General features: G+C 45.5%; 1 protein-coding gene across 6 annotated transcripts in view; it reads left to right on the top strand.

Annotated features, from left to right (window-relative positions):
* The first annotated feature begins 3,047 nt into the window (after positions 1 to 3,047).
* Positions 3,048 to 21,081, top strand: part of CUL1 (cullin 1) — a 106,722-nt gene continuing 88,688 nt past the window's right edge. The window contains exons 1-4 of one of the 6 annotated variants that reach the window (XM_089917245.1): positions 3,226 to 3,353; positions 12,083 to 12,369; positions 14,751 to 15,007; positions 15,947 to 16,060. The gene's annotated coding sequence lies outside the window, so the exon portion shown is untranslated. Of the gene's footprint in view, positions 3,071 to 3,225; positions 3,354 to 12,082; positions 12,370 to 14,031; positions 15,008 to 15,946; positions 16,061 to 21,081 lie in introns of those variants that run through there. The other 5 variants (XM_089917246.1, XM_089917244.1, XM_022578678.3 and 2 more) reach the window with 5 other exon arrangements.

Here is a 21,081-nt window from a genome sequence, read left to right as displayed (position 1 = left end):
TGGAAGGATATAGCAGAGAAGGGAACCAGGAAAACCATTCAGAAGGTTAAAGGGACAATACAGGTGTGGGAAGACATCACAGTAAAGGAGTGGATGTACCCGGACTTGGGAGTCATTGGATCAGGTTATGCCACTGATCAAGCCGAGAGATTTGGAGCAAATTGCCTAGTATCTCTGAGTCTTGGGTTTTTCTTTGGAAAGTGGGTGTGATGATGCTAACGAATGCCCCCACAGATTGAGCCAAAATAGACAGGGGAGTTCTCTAGGATGGTGACTGGCTCTGAGATGCAAGGTCCGTGGGTCAGTATTTTGAGTTTTCAGGCCCATGTGACTTGGAAAATGTCAGTGTTATCAACAACGAAATAGGGCAGTCACTTGATCTCCACTGTATGGAAGATGAGGAAAGAAAGGGAACTAACACTTGCTGTTTCAGGAAGTATGCTGGAATTATAAAGGAATTACCCTTCACCTTATGAGGTAGGTATTTTAATGCCCATATAACAGTTGGCTTAACCAGAGCAAAAGATGGTGGTTTGAGTTTGAATATAAACCAAGGTCTACCTAAATCTAAAACACGGGCTTTTTGAACTTCGTCATACTGTTTTAGACTTGTAAAGTTCTATTTTATTTCATTGGTTTTGGCCTAATATTCTAGTTTGAGACTATGTTGAATTTTTTTTTTTTCTGAATTTTGATTCTAGCATCTAACAAGTTAATTACCTCTCCAAACTTTGGGTCATCTGAAAGGGGGACAACATCAATTTTGCTGAGATGGGGGAGAAAGATGGAGGAAGAATGTTTTGATGTGGAAAGAGAATAGATGGCCTTGGTTCATTAGGTTGGAGGCAAGCTTACCTGCCCAGAGTACAAGTGGTATAGACGCAACCAGTTGTGAAGTGGACATAAAAGTCAATGGCATAGGGGACTTCCTTGGCGGCGCACTGGTTAAGAATCCACCTGCCGCTTCAGGGGACACGGGTTCGAGCCCTGGCCCAGGAAGATCCCACATGCCATGGAGCAACTAAGCCCGTGCGCCACAACTACTGAGCCTGCACTCTAGAGCCCGTGAGCCACAACTACTGAGCCCGCATGCCACAACTACTGAAGCCCACGTGCCTAGAGCCCATGCTCCACAACAAGAGAAGCCACCGCAATGAGAAACCTGCACACTGCAATGAAGAGCAGCCCCCGCTCACTGCAACTGGAGAAAGCCTGTGCGCAGCAATGAAGACCCAACACAGCCAAAAATAAATAAATAAATAAATTTGTTTTTTAAAAAAGTCAATGTCATAGTCTAAGAGCTAAGAATAATAGTGCAGATGAGTGGAGGGCAAAGGCTAGAAGGGAGTTAAGAACCAGGAATTGAGGTAATGAGAAGTGAGGAGGATGGTATAGGTGGACTAAATCCTTCTGTTAAGGAAAAAGAGAGGTTGGAAGAAAAAAACAGTAAAGAGAAAGTTGACCCACTCAGCTCATGTATTAGCTCTGGGAAGTCACAGGCAAGGAGACCATATTGAATGATGAGATGGGAGAGGGCAGATTAAGGGAAACTGGAGATGAGATACCTTGTCTGAGGAAAGCACAGGGAAGAAGTAAGGATCTAAGAGAAGCCATATACCTACAGTGGAAAGCATTGTCTGCAGGGACAAGCCTTCCATTTGTACCTTCAATCTTACCATGTGCCCACAAAAAAGTTAAATGCATCCAAGTTTCTTTTGAATATTTAGAAGTACAGGGTATAAACCAAGAATCTAAAAATCCTCACACAGACTGAGATCACATACTTCGGTGACAAGTATAGACAAATGCCATATTTTTAAAGATACTTAACAGATGCTGACAAAAGACCACTTTTTAATATGAGGAACCACGTCTACTAGTGGGATATTTCTTCTAAGAGAAACCCATATTCCTCAGGAAAGAGAGGACTATGGGGGTAGCCCTCTGCTCTGGGCCTAGGATTTCCACCCCAAGGTGATACTTAATGTTTTAGTTTGGAGCAAAACAGGAAGTTAACATTCAAGTTTGTTGCCCAGGTAATCTGAAATCCTTCCACGCTTGTTCATGGACCACGGGTATGAAGGCAGAAGCCCCTCCAAGTCCACGCTTCTCACCTGTGCGACCCTAGGAAGCCAGGTGGCTATTTGTGCTGCCAAAATTTGTATTTCAAGTACCCAATTGTGAGTTAATTTCACTTGAATGCGATGAACTACTCCAGACCCCACGTGAAAACAATCCTATAGTCACACCTCATCCCATCCATATATGTAAAATCTTCAGTTTTTGATTTGTCTTTACAGAGATTAATGGTAAAGGGAATCTTTGTCAACATTTGCCTTAAAAAGAGTCGGTTAAAGAGTTTGAAGAGGGAAGCTAGTTTTGGTTTGATTTTACAAGAAACAGAGGGAGAGAGGCGCAGAGGAGCTCGGGCTTTCAGGTGCGTATCGCCGAGGCCCGCAGGTGTCCTGGGGCTCGAGAATGGACGACACGTTTATCTCTAGCCTGTACCTGCTTTTCAGGGCCACTCGCCCATCTCAGACTTTATCAGCCGGTCGGGATATGGCTTTTGGTTATTCTCCCAGCCGGGGAGGCAGATCCACCGGGTGCACGTGTGTGCGCGCAGGAGGGGGGGAGGAGTGGGTGTGTAACACCCCCTCCTCCGGGGTGTCTTGGGGCAGTTGCTCCCAGGCTGCTGCCCCGACCTAAGAAGGTGACCCCTCCTCGTTCGGCCCGAAGTGGCGGGAAGCCGGGTCCTTAGAGGCGGCCTCTAGGAGAGGGAGGCTGTAAAACCTGGAGGAGGATCCGCTGCGCCCGGCCGGGGAGGGCGCCGGGGTTCGGGGCCAGGGGCCGCGGGCTTTCAGGTAGAGAACAGCCCCGCGAGCGGGTCCTCGGTGGCGCTGGGGGCCCGGGAACCGGGGCCGCGGCGGGCGGGAGGTTTCCGGGCCCCTCCCGCGCCGCGGGCTGGTGGGGAGATGGCGGCGACGGTTTCCCGGTTCCCCCGCCCCGGACGCCGATGGCGGTGCGTTCCGGCCCTCCCCCACCAGCTTCTCCCCCACGGGAGCCGTAGCCGGTGAGGCCGGGAGGGCGGGGAGCGGCGGAGGAAAGGCTAGAGGGCGGAGGTTGCGTGGTGCAGGCGGCGGCGGCGGCGGCGGCGGCGGCGGGAGGAGGGCCGGCGGGCGGGCGGGCCGGGAGGAGGAGGAGGCGGGAGCCGTGTCGCACGCAGCTCCAGGCGGGGCAGCCCCGGCGGCTGAGGGACGCGGCGAGACCTTGGCGGGACGGGGATTTAACCGGGGCCGGGCCCAGCGACCAGGTGGAGACGTCGCCGGAGCCATTTAGGCACCCGGGAAATGCGGGTGAGTGTCGACGGCGCCGGGGCCGAGGAGAGTCGGCGGCGCAGGCCCGGCCCGGAGCCGCGGTGTCGCAGTGACTGGGGCCGCGGAGGCCGAGCCCAGGCGCCGGGCGAGGCCTGAGCCGCCGAGTCGCGGCTGGGCGGAATGGCGGCTGGGCCGGGGTACTCGTGGGCGGAGGGCGCCGGGGGCGGGAGGGGAGCGCGCGGCCCGGCCCTGAGTCACCCCGGCCGGTTCGGGCCTGGCCGGGTCGCGGGCACGGGGCGGCCAGGCCCGGACTACGCACTGGGAAAAAGCCCGATTCATGGCGCCCGCCCCTTTCCCAGCGCAACCGGGCTCGGGCCGCGGAGCCGGGCCGGCCCCGGCGGGCCGGGCGTGCGAACCTCGCCTCTCCTCGGGCGGCGACCCCCGCGGGGCGCCCGGACCCATGCCCTCTCTCCCTCACCCCCTCGGGATCACTTCTCCCCCGAGCGTCGCTTGCCCCGGACTCGTTCTCTCAAGTAAAGTACTGGGCTCGCGCGCTGAAGGAGCCGCGGAGCCGGGCTCTCTGCTTTCCGGTTCCCTGCCCGCGGCTCCCGGGTTCCTCGCCCGCATTGTTGCGACTGTGCGGGGCGCTATTACTGGGTAATAGTCGCCCCTTTGCCCTGTTCTCTTGGGGGAGCGGGCCGGGGAGGCGCGCAGGGATGCGAGTGCGGCGGCCGGCCGGGGCCCCCCGGCGCCGGCCGAGCGCCCGCGAGTCGGGCCCGGCCTGCTCCGCCGCCTTGGCGCGCCCCCGGTCCCGCGCCCGGCGGGAGCGCGCGCTGACCCCGCAGGTAACCAGGGCGACGGCCGCCGCCCGCGTGCAGGGGTCGCCCCGCGCACCCCTGCCTCCGCCCGGGTGTGCTGTAGGCCGAGTGCTGGTTCGGGGAGAAACGATTGGTGAGCATTTCTTGAGACTAATCCTCCAAAGTTCGGGGTTTTCTCCCTTTAACGAGCTCTCTGCCAAAAATAGGATTCTCTTTTCCGATTGGATCCCTGTTGTTGCTCATAGTTCGCAGTTGGGGTTAGTGGTGAGGGTGCAAATGGGGAATTGCAGTTAACTCAGGTATTTATTTGCTCTGTGTAATTGCCCTTCCCCGTAGGGGCATTAAAACTGTCCAAGTTAGGAGTGGAGTAGTCTCGCAGTTTTGGAAATGCACTCGTCGGAGTCACAGAAGGGAACTAAATTCACTTTACGACCCCAGCTTCTAGGACCTCGGCATATCTTTACACGCTGCAAAAGCATGTGCAGTTGTAAGGTTAACACTTCATTTTGTGGCCACCCTGTCTACCCAATTTTCCGAAATCCTGGAGCGTTTGTGGGTTGTGTAGCAAAATAGGGAATGTTGTTTAAAAAGCAGCAATATTTCGTCTAAAAAAAATTGGATATGACGTTTTCTTGATCTAAGTGTTCTTGGATATTAGAAAAAAATTTACTTCAACGTTCTATTTGTTGCTTTCCATGGGCATCGCATTTCAAATTCCGAAGCATGCGAACAGACTGGCTTGCTTTAACTCTATAATGCCCGTTTTTGGAGGCTTCGAGACAGAGTGCTTATTAAGCTGGAGAGGGGTGGCTGAAATACTGTCTAAAAATATTTAACTTTTTTTGTCATTGGAGTCATCTTTTAAAAACTTACGTTACAAAAACCCCCACAAAAACCAGAAAACACCTTTAGCTGTAGTAGTAGGGTTTCTCACCGATTGTAGTATCCTCTGTGTCTTAGGGCCACGGGCTCAGGTCCTTGCTGGTACACCCCCTTTTTTTTACCGCCCACCACCTGGGGGAACTAACAGCCCAGTGAATGCCTGGGCTGATTCTGCAGTTTGCTTAGATATTACCGCCCCGTCGACTCCTTTGCCTGTTGCTGAATATTACCTTGTAGAGATAATTAACTTAGTCTGGGTTGCCAGTGCAGCCTTACTTCCCACACTTTTCTGACTGAATTGCTTGAAGGCAGGAGATACTCCTTCTGTATTTTTGCATCCCCAAAGTAAATAGCATAGAACTTTGTCATGGGTACCTCAGTTGTTTTTTGAGTGAATAAATCTGGAATAATTCTAACCTACACCGAGTGTTTGACCACCTCCGATTTTGGCTACAGAAGCAGTCACTGCACTTCTATTGCGTAAGAATGCAAGCTTAATTATAATTGTTATTACAGCACCCCAGGAACTAACCCAGTGCCCCGACAGAAAAACTGCGCAGGTTTTCTTCAGCTATGGCAATCCAGGAAAGTGCCAAGAAAACAAGTTGTGAAACTTTAATTTGCTTTTTTTGTTGTTTCAAAGCTAGTTTTAGGGTACACATTTCTAAAATTTGTGTGTGTGTGTGTTTTTTTAAACAAGATTGAGGTCTTTCCCCTCAGGTTATATGTTTCAGCCTTACCTTTGAAGTGAAATCGTTTGGTGAGTTAAGGCTCTTCCCTGTTGGAGAGATGATGCAAATGCAGTGGTGATACTAGAGCCTGAGTGACCTTTCTCACAGGAGAGACCTTTCTTGGGTCCTTGAGGGCCTTTTATCAGAAGTTCACGCCCAGTTTTCCCAGCAGGCATAGTATGCCTTTCTTTCAGCAAGGAAAGGTCAAAGGAATGTGGTTTAGATTGAGGAGTAGTTACTTGCCATCCTTCAAGTTGAAAATTAGGGCCCCCCAAAACATAGGAGTGTGTTTGTGTTTTATTCCTTGCAGTTTCAGCCCTGCATAGGTTCCAAGGCCATGGGCTTTCTACCTCAGCAATTGAGTCTGGAATAAAATGTCTTTTGGGGACCATTGGCTGAATTTTGGGCTTGTTTTTCAGGTATGCCTGGAGAAAAGAATGTACCATTTTTAAGGACCAATTAAAAGTTTACCTTGCTTTTTTGTTTGTTTCTTTGGGGGGAGGGATATCAGGTAGTTTCTCAACAAATTCTCTTCTTTCATTTGCCTTTCAAAACCGAGACGTGAACATGAAATGAGGAGTAAATCAAATTTAAATAAAACCTTAGGTTTATTACTAAAGATTTAAGCTCTTTGTTTATAATGTGTCCATTTAATAATGCACACTATAAACAGAATTATATTTGATGGCTTTTAAATTTTTTATTCACAGGGATATAGCTTCTGAAAGAGATGTGTGTGTAATTTATTCATGTAATTTTGCTTAGGTATAGAAGATGTTGCTTGGGAGAGAAGACATGGGACCTGGTTTGAACTTAACTTTGCTGAGCCTCTATTTCCTCATTTATAAAGTGAGATGGTTTTTAATTGACTCTTAAGTTTTCTTCAGGCCTGAGCTCAAAGTCTGGGTTCCACGCGAATGCCATAGCTTCTAACGTTAACGACATTTGAGAAACCATCCTATAAAGCGTAATCTTATTCGTTTTTGAGAAGCAGGGTTGTGAAGCCTAGGCTTGGTGGTCATTTAAATGTTTTCCCTTGGGACTCTGGGATCAAGTGAGCAGAGTCTCCTGGCAGCTTCCCCATCACTGCAGCGCCTGTTCCCAGAATTGGCCTTGCTGCCCTTTCCTCATGCTCTCCCTCGGTCTCAAGTATTGTGTCCCCTTCCTGTCGCCTGACAGACTCCTGCTGCTTTGGAAAGGCTCCTCTCAGGTCCTGATGCTCCATCCGGGGTTGGAGCCTTCCCTGCGGTCCTGTGAGGCCCCACCCGGCTCACTGTCCTAGCAGTTAACCCTGGACTAGACTTGTGGTTCCTTTGGAATAGACAGACCTCCTGTAGGGCTGGGACCTTGTGACGGGCAGGTGTCCCTGTGCCATTGCGCTACCTGCTGCAACTCAATGTAACTCACACTTTGTTCACGATCATCGACCCACTTAAAACCTTGATCGGGCCCCGCAGAGTGTGGTGCTGTTGTTCAGTCCTCTGACGGCGTCGAGGAAGCAGCTGAGGCTTTGGGTGGTTAAGATCAGGCCTCGTGAGTGGTGAGGCCTGGGTTAAAACATGACAGGGAGACTCCAGGGCTCTAGCTTTTAACTGGATGCTCCCAAAGTGTCTAATTTATATGAAGGTGGAAGAGGAGAAGAGAGCAAAATTGAAATGCTTTCAAGATTGGTATCTTATCATTGATAATTAGGACCGAATTCATTATGCAGAACTGGGTTGCCTACCAAGAATGAGCTTATTCTTCTTGGTCTTTTAGTAACTGGGGGACATTGAAGGGGAGTAATTGGGCACTGATGGGATAAAAAAGAACAGTTCTGGAACTTCGGGACTATTGTTAAGTTGGTGTGGTGTGACTCACTGGCCTTAAATTTATGAAACCATTTAAGACTGTTCATATCTAACAAGCTACGATTTTTAAAAAAGGCCTATGTCAGAAAATACTTTGGAAAACAGATTGTATGAAATGTGTGCTTAAAATGTGTATGTACTAGTGAAAATATTTATAAAGTAGTAAAGATGGTTGTAATTTTAGGATGATGAACTTGTGTGTTTTTAAAATATCCCCCCCACCCAAGTTTTTATCTTTTTAATAAACTTATTTATTTATTTATTTATTTATTTATTTTTGGCTGCATTGGGTCTTCGTTGCGGTGCGCAGGCTTCTCATTGTTGTGGCTTCTCTTGTTGCAGAGCACAGGCTCTAGGCGTGCGGGCTCAGTAGTTGTGGCTCGCAGGCTCAGTAGTTGCGGCGCACGGGCTTAGTTGCTCCGCGGCATGTGGGATCTTCCCAGACCAGGGCTCTAACCCGTGTCCCCTGCATTGGCAGGCGGATTCTTAACCACTGCGCCACCAGGGAAGCCCCCCACCGAAGTTTTTAAGAACCAAAAGATAATACAAATGATCTCAGGACGGAGGAACCCTCTCAGCATAAAACCAAAAGTAGGAACTGTAAAGGAAAATGCTCTTTTCATTACTTTAGAATAATTAAACTTCTGCAGGTTAAAATGCCATAAACAGAATTAAAAAGCAAATGACAAACTGAAAGAAATATTGTAACTTAACAAGTAAATTTACTTTGCTTACTATAAAAAGAGGGCTTATAAAAACTAAGGTAAAGACGATGCCCTCCCCTCCCCCGTGGGGGGAAAAAATGAGCAAACTGGTAATTTTTAAAAGAAGGATCAAGAAACAAGATAAAAATTTCAGCTTTACTAGCAGTACTCTTGGAAAAGTAAATCAGTGAGATACTGTTTTTAAAAACTTGGGCATAGATTGAAAAATAAGCCACTTCTGGTGAGGGTATGGAGAAGTGAGTCCATTCATTCATTGCCTGAAAAAGAATGATTTTTCTGAGAGCACTATGTAAAATATATATATATGTGTGTATTTATACACTTAGAAATAGCTAATCTACTTTTAAGGATTTAGTCTAAGAAAATATAAAAAATGATTGATTAATATTCTGTCCTGGGTACACTATTTAATGCTTTCTTATTGAACATTTGTTTTCAGGTTTTGCTATTAAGGATTATGATCTCAGCATTTTTAGATAAATCTTTGCATTTCTGTAATTCTGTATTCAGTGAGACAAAAACGTGCTATAAAACAGTATATGTAATGCTTAAATTTTTCTTTTTAGTGTGTATGTACATTTTTTAAAGGATAATAAGCCAAAATGTTTTTAGTGATTATCTCTGAATAGTGGAATTATGGGTTATTTTTAGTTTATTCTTTTGGTTTTTAATTTTTCGTCCAACTTTCTACAGCACACATGTATTTATAATGCGGTGGGTTAGCTTATGAAGACAAAAGACAATAGAAGAAGCAGTGAGCCTGCTTCCGAGCGAGATGTTTCTGCTCACTCAGTTCAGTGCTGGAATCACTCTGTTGTTTGCCTTATTTGCAGGTCCCTTGCCAGGTGTGTTGACATGTAGGGTAAATATCTGACTCTCAGCCCTCAGGTTCTCCTTGCAGCTCATCTTCCCATCCCCCCATCTTAATCCTTCAGCTGCTTTAGGCCCCTGCAAGTTTTACACCCTCCATGAAACTGTCTTAATCTCATGAACCCCATTTATGTTTTGTTATTCTGTTGAATTACAGCAGTGGATTATGTACTAGTGAATTGTCTTCAGTGTGGAAGTTTCCTTTTCTTAGAGATGCTGTGAACTTCCTGTCGTTTTTTGCTAACTTTACAACTCCTAGCAATAATAGATGGATGTTTAAACCTGTCGTCATTATGCCTAAGAATGTAAATTTGCTACAAATTAGAAAAAAAAAATTCTTTTGACACATTTTGTGCTGTACCCTGGAACATTGAAATGTTACTATTGATTTAAGAAACGTATTCGAAATGACACAAATTAGGGATACTTTTGGCCATCTGAGAAACAGGTGTCCCCTATTAGCTAATATAGTTAAGTGTGCCTGGGCAGCTTCCGTAAGTCAGGATGTGGGAGAAAAGCCAGGGAGCTCAGAGCCCCCTTCCTGCAGTGGGGAGGGAGGCCTGCTCTGGTCAGACTGGAAGGAAAGGTTTGAAATCGTGGATGAGGCTGAGAAACAGAAGACTGCAGACTTCAGTCCCCGCTGGAGGCCCAGGCATGAGGGCTGGAGGCCCAGGCATGAGGGCTGGAGGCCTTTCCCCTCCCCGAGCCCTGAGTTTGTCTTTGGGAACTAGGGGACTTCAATTTGGGGGAGGGTGGAGAAGAAAAAAGTCCAAGAGTGATTTCTTCTGACTTCTCCAGTCTTACAGAATCATCTTGCCTGTGGTAATAACCACTATTCCTCAGCACTTAGAATGTGCCAGAGACGGAGCTGAATCCACTTTGGTGGCTTTGGAGTTGTTCCCCCTCAGCTTTCTGCTTCTTGCAAATAAATGCCTCATTTTGGACAGAAGTCTTTCCTTCACTTCCCAGGGTGAAGGTGGCCTTGGACACTCGGTGCAGGAATGGTTCACTAGTCGGTCTTCAGATAGAGACTCCTGAAACCACAGGGTGATTAATGTCTACCCACAGGGGACCCAAAAGTCAGAAGGGAGGGCTTAGGGGTGCTGAAGACGCTTGGCCTGATGAGCAGTTTTGCCGCCGCTACTCCTCAGTGGTACCTCTGCAGGTGTCCTGTGTGTTGGCGCCTTTGTCCTGTGCAGGATGTTGTGTGTTTTGTTTTTGAATGTCTGTAGTTTAACTGGGGCATTTAAGGTGAAGCCTGTAACACCTGTCATCACTTGACATTATGAAGCTTTGTTTAGTCACTATTATTTTTATAATAAAGGAGCTCAGCTTTACCATTCCCTGCATTTTCAGTAATTTTTGATTTGCCTAGAGCAGTATTTGCCCACCTGTGTTCTGTGACGTGTAAGGTATTGGAGTGGAAGGGAAGATCTGTGAGTACATACATTTAGGAAATGCTAGGTTGCATATTGGGGGGCTTTTAATATGTTAATGTGCATTGAGGGTCTTATAGGGAGACATCTATTTTACAGAGGATGTGTATCTTACAGGATATGCGTGTGTATGTACTTGTGTATGTATGTAAGGTGTACCCTTAGTTTAATAATAGCCTTTGGGGGAAGAAAACCCCACCACCATGTTAAAGAGTATGTTTTGTTCTGTAGAGCACATACTGACTTTAGAATCAGAAATGTGAAAAGTGGCGTGCCATGCAGTAGAGGCGTGGTCTGGAGTGAACGGCTGCGTTTGCTTCTTCCCTCTCCAGTGGAGCGTTGATGAGCATCTGCAAACTCCCGTGTTTAAAGTCTAAACTGCCAGAGTTTTCAAAGCACTTCAGTCCCTTGAAACGCAGACTTGGCTTCTCCTCGTTCAGGTTCTGTTAGATTCTTTCCTGTTGTTTTAAATGGGTTCCCCTGCATGTCTCGGGCTCAGTGATTTCCACAGTGTGAACACCGTTCACATGATACGTTTGCAAAGTGTAACCAGGACTGTTTTCTAGAGCGTTTTGGCCCCTTTAAGGAGGGGATGTAACATGCAGTGCTTTCTAAGCTTCTGGACCAGGTTCTCACCTTTTTTCTTGAGCCATCTCTTGGCCTTAGCTTCTGTGAGAGAGTACTTTGCTCTTCCGGTTATGTCTTCTTCTCTAAATGGACGCGCAGGAGGTACCTCTGGGACCTGATTCTCTGTTCTAGTCCACTTTGCTGTGGGGTTTTTCAGTTCTGTTTTGGCCGGAGCGGTTCTCACTGTTCTCGCTGGTAGCTGGTTGCCTCCCGGCTGAGCCCCAGTGGCCTCTCTGCCTGCCCGCAGGGCTTCCCCGTGGCCCACCTGCCCTCCCCACCATCACAACCTCCCCAGACTGATCTCATTTGCTCTCCAAGCCACATCTAGCTTCTCTGTTTCGAGCCTTCTCTCCGAGACTGTTACGTTCCATAGTTAGTGACTACGGAGTATCATTAGTTCCTCCTTCAAAATGCCCTGTCTTCATCCCTCCCTTGTTTGGTTCTGTCACCAGCTCCTGTTGCCTTGTGTTCAGGATTTGTCATGGCTCCCTGACTGCAGAGTCTGCCCCCAGCGGGTGTTGGTGTCACCACGACAGGCAGGAGTGGGCTCCGCTCTCCGTCCTCGCCTGCCCTTCACTACATGTCCCATCTCATCCCCTTAAGCTCAGAAAATACTGAAAGTCGGGCGGGCCGTGTGCTCGGTGCTGATCTGCGGCACTTCTCGCTTAAAGTGGCTGGTGTGGGTGCCAGCTCTTTGTCATGTCCTCATTCTTCCAACCTTCTACCCATAAAAATGAGATTTCAGTAAAGCAAACCATTTTGGGGAAGTTCTGTTAATTTTGAGATTTAACCTATAATAAATTATAAATGAGAAATTTTCTTTTGATAGGCTGGCTGATTTATGGAAACAGTCTATGATTAAAGAATTCAAGGTTCTGGGCTTCCCTGGTGGCGCAGTGGTTGAGAGTCCGCCTGCCGATGCAGGGGACGCGGGTTCGTGCCCCGGTCCGGGAAGATCCCACATGCCACGGAGCGGCTGGGCCCGTGAGCCATGGCCCGCTGAGCCTGCGCGTCCGGAGCCTGTGCTCTGCAACGGGAGAGGCCACAACAGTGAGAGGCCCGCGTACCGCAAAAAAAAAAAAAGAAAAGAAAAGAAAAGGTTCTAACCAACAAACCGTATGTTAACACCGTTTAATTCTGAAAGTATGGATGTGGTGTAAGATGAATATCCACTGTTGCTTTTTATGGTAGATTTATAGGTGAGTGAGTGTGTGTTTAACTAGGACAGTGGATTCCCTTAATAGTTGTCAAAAATGATTTTAAAACACATTCAGATGACTCCCTTGGCAGCAGTTTTACATTAAAAAGAGGATTTTTCCCTCCAAAATGCAGAGGCAGATTTGTGTGTTTTGTTGTCAGTCTAGTGTAGAGTAAGAGTCTAGTGTAGAGTAAGTGAGTTACGTGCGTACTCGGGGTGTGTGATCTGAAAACAATTAGTCCTAAATGTGCTGCTTTCTATAGTTCGTTGCATTTATACAGTAGTACTTTGCAGAAGTTGATTTATTTGCAAAGTTTTGACGTCTAAGTTTTATTGTAAAAATTGGATCATGTTTGTGAGGCTCAAGTTTTCTAAAGTGCCCATTTTTTATAGAAGTGAGTTCTTGTTAAACTGTGGAGGAAATCTGCATTTTGTGATTTTGATGTTCTTTGAAAAAATACTATATTTTCAACTGGGAGCATGATTTGATGGTTTTCAAAGTAAGCTGTTTGAAGCGTAAGCTTGAAAACCTTGCTTGAGAAAATATGCACAAGTTAATGAAGTAAATTATGCGAAATCAAGAATTTTACCAGACATTTCTCTGAGGCTTCTCCCACCAAACTTGAACTTGACTGTAAAGATGATGGTACTGCCCCAGTCGCAAGTAGTATATTGACAGAAATCTGTACCAATCTCAGTATGTAGGATGTTCTTTATTCTTATTTAAAATATGAGGTTTAATTATTGTAGAAGTGAAATGAGCTGCTTTTGTCTCTTCTGCCCCTAAACAGTAACCTAAAAAGCCACTACTTTTGTAGTGACCATAAAAACAAGTTGTGCGGATTATGAAGGAAATTCACTACAAGTTTTTGCAACTAAAAAGAAACATCACGACTAGGACCAGTTCAGCTGGAAAAAAAAAAAAAACACAAGTGAAAAATGCTAGAAACTTAGGTCAGTTTCAGAATCATTTTCTTAGGTGAGGCCGTTACAGGTTTTACCAGACTCTTTCCCATGTTATAGGTATGGCCAGATTGTGCTCAGTCAGAGCAGGGAGCACAATTTTTTAACCACCATCGCCCCTGCCCCCCAAAAAAGAAAATACCTCCCTTATTGGAGGTTAGCAAATGGTACATTTTCATGAACTCAGAAGACACACTCAAATAATTGAGAGGCTGAATTTAATCTATTTATCCTTGATAGGTGCTAAAGCCCAGGTTCAAACACACTTTTGTGTATTGTGCACCTCCTCATACCCTTTCCCGGGTATTTATAAGTCTCTTGACTACTTGCTGTTGTCGTAGCTAGTAAGGACATTTTCAACGGGATGCTTTTTATCAAGTCCGCAGTGCACGTGTGCACGGGGTGGGGCTGGGTGCAGACCTCCAGCAGCGGTAGGTGCCTCTCTGGCTCTTCACGACCCCGCGTGGCCAGAAGCTCTGTCCAGGCGCCTGTGCCACCAGATTGTTCTCGTACCTTCGGTAAGGTGAATAAATCGGTAAACTGTATTCAAAATGTGAAAGCTCGAAATCAGATGGAGTGTAGAAGTGGGACTGTTTATTCTTTTTGAACCAATTTGTAGTGAAGTGGGCAGTGTCTTGAAAATTCACTTAGCTAGAGGGAGCTGCCGGTCAGAATTTTTTTTAAATTTTATTTGCTTTGGGCTGCATTGGGTCTTCGTTGCTGCGTGCGGGCTTTCTCTAGTTGCGGCGAGCGGCGGCTGCTCTGTGTTGCGGAGCACGTGGGCTCTAGGTGCGCGGGCTTCAGTAGTTGTAGCTCGCAGGCTCTAGAGCGCAGGCTCAGTAGTTGTGGCGCATGGGCTTAGTTGCTCCACGGCATGTGGGATCTTCCCGGACCAGGGCTCGAACCCGTGTCCCCCTGGATTGGCAGGCGGATTCTTAACCACTGTGCCACCAGGGAAGTCCCCTGGCCAGAATTTTTGAACTTAAGAGAATTTATTTGTATTAGTGGGAAAAAAAGTAATGAAAAGCCTTGAAAACCCAGATTAGATGAAGGATCTTGTTCACTTAGTGACGTGGTAACTTTCAAAATCTGCTGAGTTAGCAGATATTATTTCAAGGTCTAGCACTCACCAGCTGCAGGGCAAACCGTGGCCACACGGGAGGGAAATCTGCACAGTAGTTGAACAGAATTGTGGGAACTGTGAGTTGAAACATTTCATTGAAACAAAAGTGAAAGCGTGTGTGGTAGAACGGTGCATCGTTTCCTGAAGCAGCATCTTCACCAGGAGTGGGAGAGACCTGTCATCTGCATGTGACATGTCATTCTGTCTCCCCAGCTGAAGGTCCATGTCTAGATTTCCACCCTCGGTGGCCTGAAGATGTTTCCTGTACCACCAGCAATCCCGGTCATCTCAGGAGTGAAAATGACTTGCTGTCTGTATCTGCCTGTCTGTTGTTAGGCTGGGTCCTGATGACGCTGCGGCACCAAGACAGGAGAGAGATGCTGGGATGCTGGTGTGCAGGGAGAGCTCCGCCACAGCAGGCTTCCAACCTCAGTGGATCCGATAAAACAGCAGCTCACCCACTAACTAGGGTGAGAAACGGTTTCCAAGGTGGTATTTTAGGGCATTCTATTACGTGTATTTGGTGGTGGAATGAAAGATCCAGATGAACTTTAAGAACAAATGAAATTTCAAAGAAAATCTGAACTTTTACAACTGCTTCTGTCTGGATCCCCAGGTCCGTCAGAATACAAGGTTCCCTGTCTTCTGATGACGGGCCCACTTTGGTGGGAATTTGGAAAGTACCCCTGGTGTTACGTTGTCCAAGGGTATTGTGAAATTTTCAGGCAACATTACTTCATTTTGACTTACATGCTAGCTTTGACATTTCCCCCTGAGAAGTTTTTTGTTGTTTTATTGAAGTAGCATGTTAGGAATTTTGAGGACATCTGATAACCTTTGTTGAAGTGTTAATATGAATAGTAGCAAATACTTACTGTGTGTCTGGTACCCTTCTAAACAGTTTATTTACATAACTCATCTGTACCTCCCAACAACCTTGTAAGGTAGGTACTGTTATTGTCCCCATTATATACACGTCTATCTGTGTTATAATTGCAGATAATTATAGGCACAGAAGTTAAGGAGTCTGCCCAAGCTCACACAGACTGAGTTGTGGAACCAGAACTTGGGAGTCCCCTCAAACATCCACATGCACTTATAGATTAACTCTTTGAAATGGTCATGTCACTCTGTAATGTCACTCTGTGCTTTTTGAATTGTTTCTACAGTAAGAAATACATTTTGTAGGTTAACTCTGAACGTACACAGGCATAACTGAATTAAAGATGCGCTGAGCAATACTTATGCTCTGTGAGCTCTTCTCATTTTCACTCCTTTAAAGAGTTCCGGTTACCATTTACCAAGCTGATTTCATGGCCCACACGTTAATGGATTGCAGTCCTGAATTTGAAAAATATGCATGGTGTAGATAATGATCAAATGTAATACTGTATTTCCTTGTTTTAAAGTGAACGAAAATGCTTGGAAATGAAATACGTGCAAGCACCAGGCTAGATCATTGAATAAATGTCCCTATAAAAGCATTGTGCTGAAACTGAGAGCTGAAATTCGGTCCCTCACAGGTAAAGCTCGTTTATGTGGACGAACCAGTCAGTCTTCGTGGCACCTGCTAAATAGTAAGAGGTTAGGGTCACCTTCAAGCTTCCTAAAGCAGTTTATACCAGTGATGCTCCTGTCATCCCACTGGAAGGCACATAGTAATTAAAATAGGAAGAATCTGTATTCTAATGGACTTAAGATTCAGTTATAACTTGGACAGTACTTAAAGCTTTGAGTGCTTGTATTTGGATTTTTAGGATTTGAAAACACTTATTAATTAGTTGTTCAAGTACCAAGAATAAAAATTGTATCCTAATTCCTAAGATGCTCATAGGAGAAAATTCCATACTTAATGGCATCCAAAATTTCTCATGATTATAAAATTGTATGTGTGTTTGGGGGAATGAGTTGAATTAGCATACTTCTATATTTATATAATTAGAAGGACAAAGGTTGATCTCAAGGAGAAAGCAGCTATGTTGCCTCGTTTAGTATAAGTTTGAGGGCCTACTAATTTCAAAGCTCTGCTAGTCTTTAGGAAGTGGGAGAACTCATAAAACAAACCGTGAAGATTTAAATACATGTGCTCACATCCTACCCCAGGATGGTGAGTCCTTGCTTCTTCCCTTTCCAAGCCATCAGTTTTACAGTTTTTATCGCCTGTTTGAATAATTTTTCTTAAGTTTTATACATAACGTAAATGGTGTGCCTCCCCCCTCCCCATTTTTCTCAGTACTGTTACTGTGCTGGGAGAAAATGAAATTACATGTAATTAACATGTTCTAGCATGCTTCTTTGTAGTTCTGTATGCTGATGGGCTGGGTGGGTTTGGGTTTTTTTTTTTTTTTTAAATCTATTTATTTATTTTTGGCAGCGTGCGGGCTTTCTCTAGTTGCAGCGAGCGGGGACTACTCTTCGTTGGGATGCGCAGGCTTCTCATTTCGGTGGCTTCTCTTGTTGTAGAGCACAGGCTTCGGGCACGCAGGCTTTAGTAGTTGTGGCACACGGGCTCAGTCGTTGTGGTGCACGGGCTTAGTTGCTCCGCGGCATGTGGGATCTTCCCGGACCAGGGCTCGAACCCGTGTCCCCTGCGTTGGCAGGCGGATTCTTAACCACTGCGCCACCAGGGGAGTCCTGGGTTTGGGGTTTTTTTATGTGTCATCAGTGATTCAAACGTGTCCCCAAAATATTTGGAATCATCATTTCCCCAGTCTTTCTGGAGCCCTGCAGTGTGCCGGGACACTGTGTTTGGTGCTGAGGATTTAGCTGTGAATTAGGCCCCTGCCTTCCAACCACAGAGCAGAGCCCATGCATCAGAAGTCTTACTTCTCTTAAAGTCTGAAGGTCTGGGGCCAGATATTTTGTTTACAAAGAAGAACCAGTTATTGATATACTTTCCATTTTTACAGTAACAGGTATAAATGTAAAATCTACTTATTGACATATCCATTATTCAGGTAGCGATAATTTTCAAAATAGCCTAATTTTCATTAAGAAAAATAAGCAAATACAGTATTTGATATTCAGTACTAGCTTTTTGTTTACTCATGTTTTCTAGATTATCAAATGCAAGTTATTTCATGAGCAAAATAGAAAGATCAAAAGTGAGCCTCTACTTTTATTGTTTTGATTTTTTTAACTTTTTTTTTTTTTTTTTAGCAGTTGTAGGTTCACAGCAAAATGGAGAGGAAGGTATAGAGATTTCCTATATACTCCCTGCCCCAGCACATACACAGACTCCCCCGTTATCAACATCCCCCACCAGCGTAGTACATTTGTTACAACCAGACCTCCATTAACACATCATAATCACCGAAGTCCATAGTTGACATGAGGGTTCACTCTTGGTGGTGTACATCTTGTGGGTTTGGACAAGTGTATAATAACGTGTATCCACACTGCAGTACCACACAGAGTAGTGCGCTGCCTTAAAAATCCTCTGGGCTCTGCATACTTACTTCCCCACCCCGAACCCCACCAAGCTCCTGGCAGCCACTTAAAACTTTTCACTGTCTCCTTAGTTTTGCTTTTTCCAGGATGTCATATAGTTGGAATCACCCAGTATATAGCCTTCTCAGAATGGCTTCTTTCACTTAATAATATGCCTTTAAGTTTCCTCCATGTCTTTTCATGGCTTGATGGCTCATTTCTTTTTAGTACTAAGTAGTATTCCGTGGTCTGGGTGGACCACAGTTCATTTATCCATTCACTCCGAGGGACATCTTGGTTGCTTCCAGGTTTTGACAATTAGGAAAAAAGGTGCTATAAAGATCTGTGTGCAGGTTTTTGTGTGGACATTAGTTTTCAACTCCTTTAGGTAAATACGAAGCAGCACAATTAATGGCTGAATTGCTTGGTATGAGTGTTTATTTCTGTAGGAAACCACCAATCTGTCTTCCAAAGTGGCTGCGCCGTGTTGCCTTCCCATCAGCAGTGATTGAGAGTCCCTGTTGCCCCACCTTCTCACCAGCATTTGGTGTTGTCAGTGTTCTGGATTTTGGCCATTCTAATAGGTGTGTAGTAGTGTCTCATTATTTTAATTTGCATTTTCCTGATGGTGACATAATGTGGAGCATCTTCTCATATGCTTATTTGCCATCTGAATATCTTTGGTAAGGGCCTTGGCCCATTTTTTAATCAAGTGGTTTTCTTACTGAGTCCTAAGAATTTTTGTATTATTTTGGTTAACAGTTGTTTATCAGATGTTTCTTCTGCGAATATTTTCTCCCAGTCTGTGGCTTGTTTTCTCATTCTCTTGACAGTGTCTTTCCCAGAGCAGAAGTTTTTAATTTTAGTGAAGTGCATCCATCCTATCAATGATTGTTTTCATGGATCCTGCCTTTGGTGTTGTATCTAAAAAGTCACACCTCACCCAAGGTCATCTAGGTTTTCTCCTGTGTTGTCTTCTAGGAGTTTTACAGTTTTGCTCTACTTTTCTTTTTAAGGAAGGTTTTGCAAATATTGCATGAATAATGTTCAACATACCAAAAGTGTCCTTGCATTTAATGGGTTAATCATTTTCTGACCAAGATCAGGTGAGTTAGATGGTTTCACCTCCTACTACACTATTGTTTTTTGAGAAGGAAGGGAGAAAAAGCTATTGGCTGGGAAATTCCTACTAGGCACCAGCCATAGAACTAGGTCTTTTTACGTATGATGTCTCATTTAAAACTCTTTAACAGCCCTGGAAGGTTGTTTGGGTCTTTAGTTTCAAATGAGTTAACAGAATTAGAGCTGGCACTGAAGGAACCAAGTGTGCCCTTCTAAGTGAATCCGACTAGCGGTGCTCCCTGGTTTTGGGTTGTCTGGATTTGTCTGTTCTCTGTAGTAATCGGTGTAGTATTTTCTCAGTCCCATGTGGGCGTGATCGGAGTTGGGGGTCATCTTGAGATCACCAAGGGGACCCCTGTAAGAGGGCAGTGGGAAGCATGAACTTCAGATCAGATTTTGAATTCAAGGTTTCATACGTTCAACTGTGAGACATTGCACAGAAGTTTTATTATGAGACAGCTGTTGTAATTATCATTGGTTGTATATTATTTTTGAACAGGTTATGTGATTTGTCTTAGAAGTTGAAACATGATAGTTGTCATGTTGTATTCAAATAAAAGTTTGTAACAGTTATGCTTGTATCTGGCCTTAGGATTTAAAAGGAACACTCATGTTTCTCACTTGCATTGTGTAACGGCAGATGGAGCTAGTCCTGGGTCCTCCTGTGAGACCGGGTGTCAGGAAAGGCAGGTTTCCAGGGGCCCCAGCAGCAGCAGAGCCGGCACCTTCTCCCGGCCGTTAGGGGGCGTCTCCACGTGGCTGCATCTGGCTCCCAATCTGGAGCTGCATTCTCAGAGGTACCTTCTCCTGGCGCCTGCTACAGTCAGCGACTTTCATCCTAGACCTTCTCCCTGATTGATCGCTGCCTTTGACCCTGTCGAGGACTAGAGGTTTCGTCCAGCTCTCCTCCCCGAGCTTCTGTTCTCTGGCCTCTGGTTCTCACACCTGTGTCCCCCCGGCTCGCAGCACTCCTTTCTCCTGGGGGGGCCAGGGGGAGGGGGGCTCCCCCATGTCCTTTAAATACAGGTTTGAGTTCTCGTCGCTGTTACGTTCTTCCCTTATGCTGTGAAGATGTTATCCACGTTAATGCCGACAGTTTTACCTTTTTGCAGATTACCAAATTTTTTTCTACAGGTGCGATTTCCTTTGGGCTACAGTTGTGTATTTTCAAACTGCCTGATTGAGCATTTTCATTTTGGGTTTTTTTTAAAATTCCTTCCCATTCATCATATCTAAAATTAAGTTTCTCATCTTCCCTTTAGATTCAGACTTCTTCACATAACTTATCAGTTTATCTTAATAATATGACCTTTTTCTTTTGGGTTGTTTCTCTTTAACACTTTTACCCCTGGGTTTTTTCCAGCATGAGAATTTTTTTAAATGAGTGTTCAATTTAGTGACATAAGGAATTTTATAATAACAGATTTATGAATGTCTAGATGGTCATCACTTAACCCAGAACTTCCATGAGACTTCGTGCTTGTGAATTCCTATTTATTTACAATTATATTGTTGCCAGTTATTACCTAAAGCAGAGAGCACAATTGGTTGAGACCCTATAGGCCAACTATGGCTCACAGATAGATGTTTTTATAACTTTTACAGTGTAACTTTTTGCTTTTCTCAGTCATGAAAGATGTCCAACAAAGAACAGCAAACTTCACCCCTGAGAATTACACGTTAACGTATGTTAAATATTTCCTGTTTTTTAAAATTTATTTTTAGCTGCGTTGGGTCTTCGTTGCTGTGCCCGGGCTTTCTTTAGTTGCGGCGAGCGGGGCCTACTCTTTGTTACTGTGAACGGGCTTCTCATTGCGGTGGCTTCTCTTGTTGCGGAGCACGGGCTCTAGGCACGTGGGCTTAGTAGTTGTGGCGCACAGGCTTAGTTGCTGCACGGCATGTGGGATCTTCCAGGACCAGGGCTCGAAACTGTGTCCCCTGCATTGGCAGACGGATTCTTAACCACTGCGCCACCAGGGGAGTCCAATATTTC

Source organism: Delphinapterus leucas, chromosome 9, assembly GCF_059928025.1.
Source record: "Delphinapterus leucas isolate spDelLeu-1000000601 "Yukka" chromosome 9, BTC_Dleu_Yukka2, whole genome shotgun sequence".
Classification (NCBI taxonomy): Eukaryota; Metazoa; Chordata; class Mammalia; order Artiodactyla; family Monodontidae; genus Delphinapterus; species Delphinapterus leucas.
Note: the sequence above shows the minus strand (reverse complement) of the source record. Positions and strands in the feature narration are given on the sequence as shown.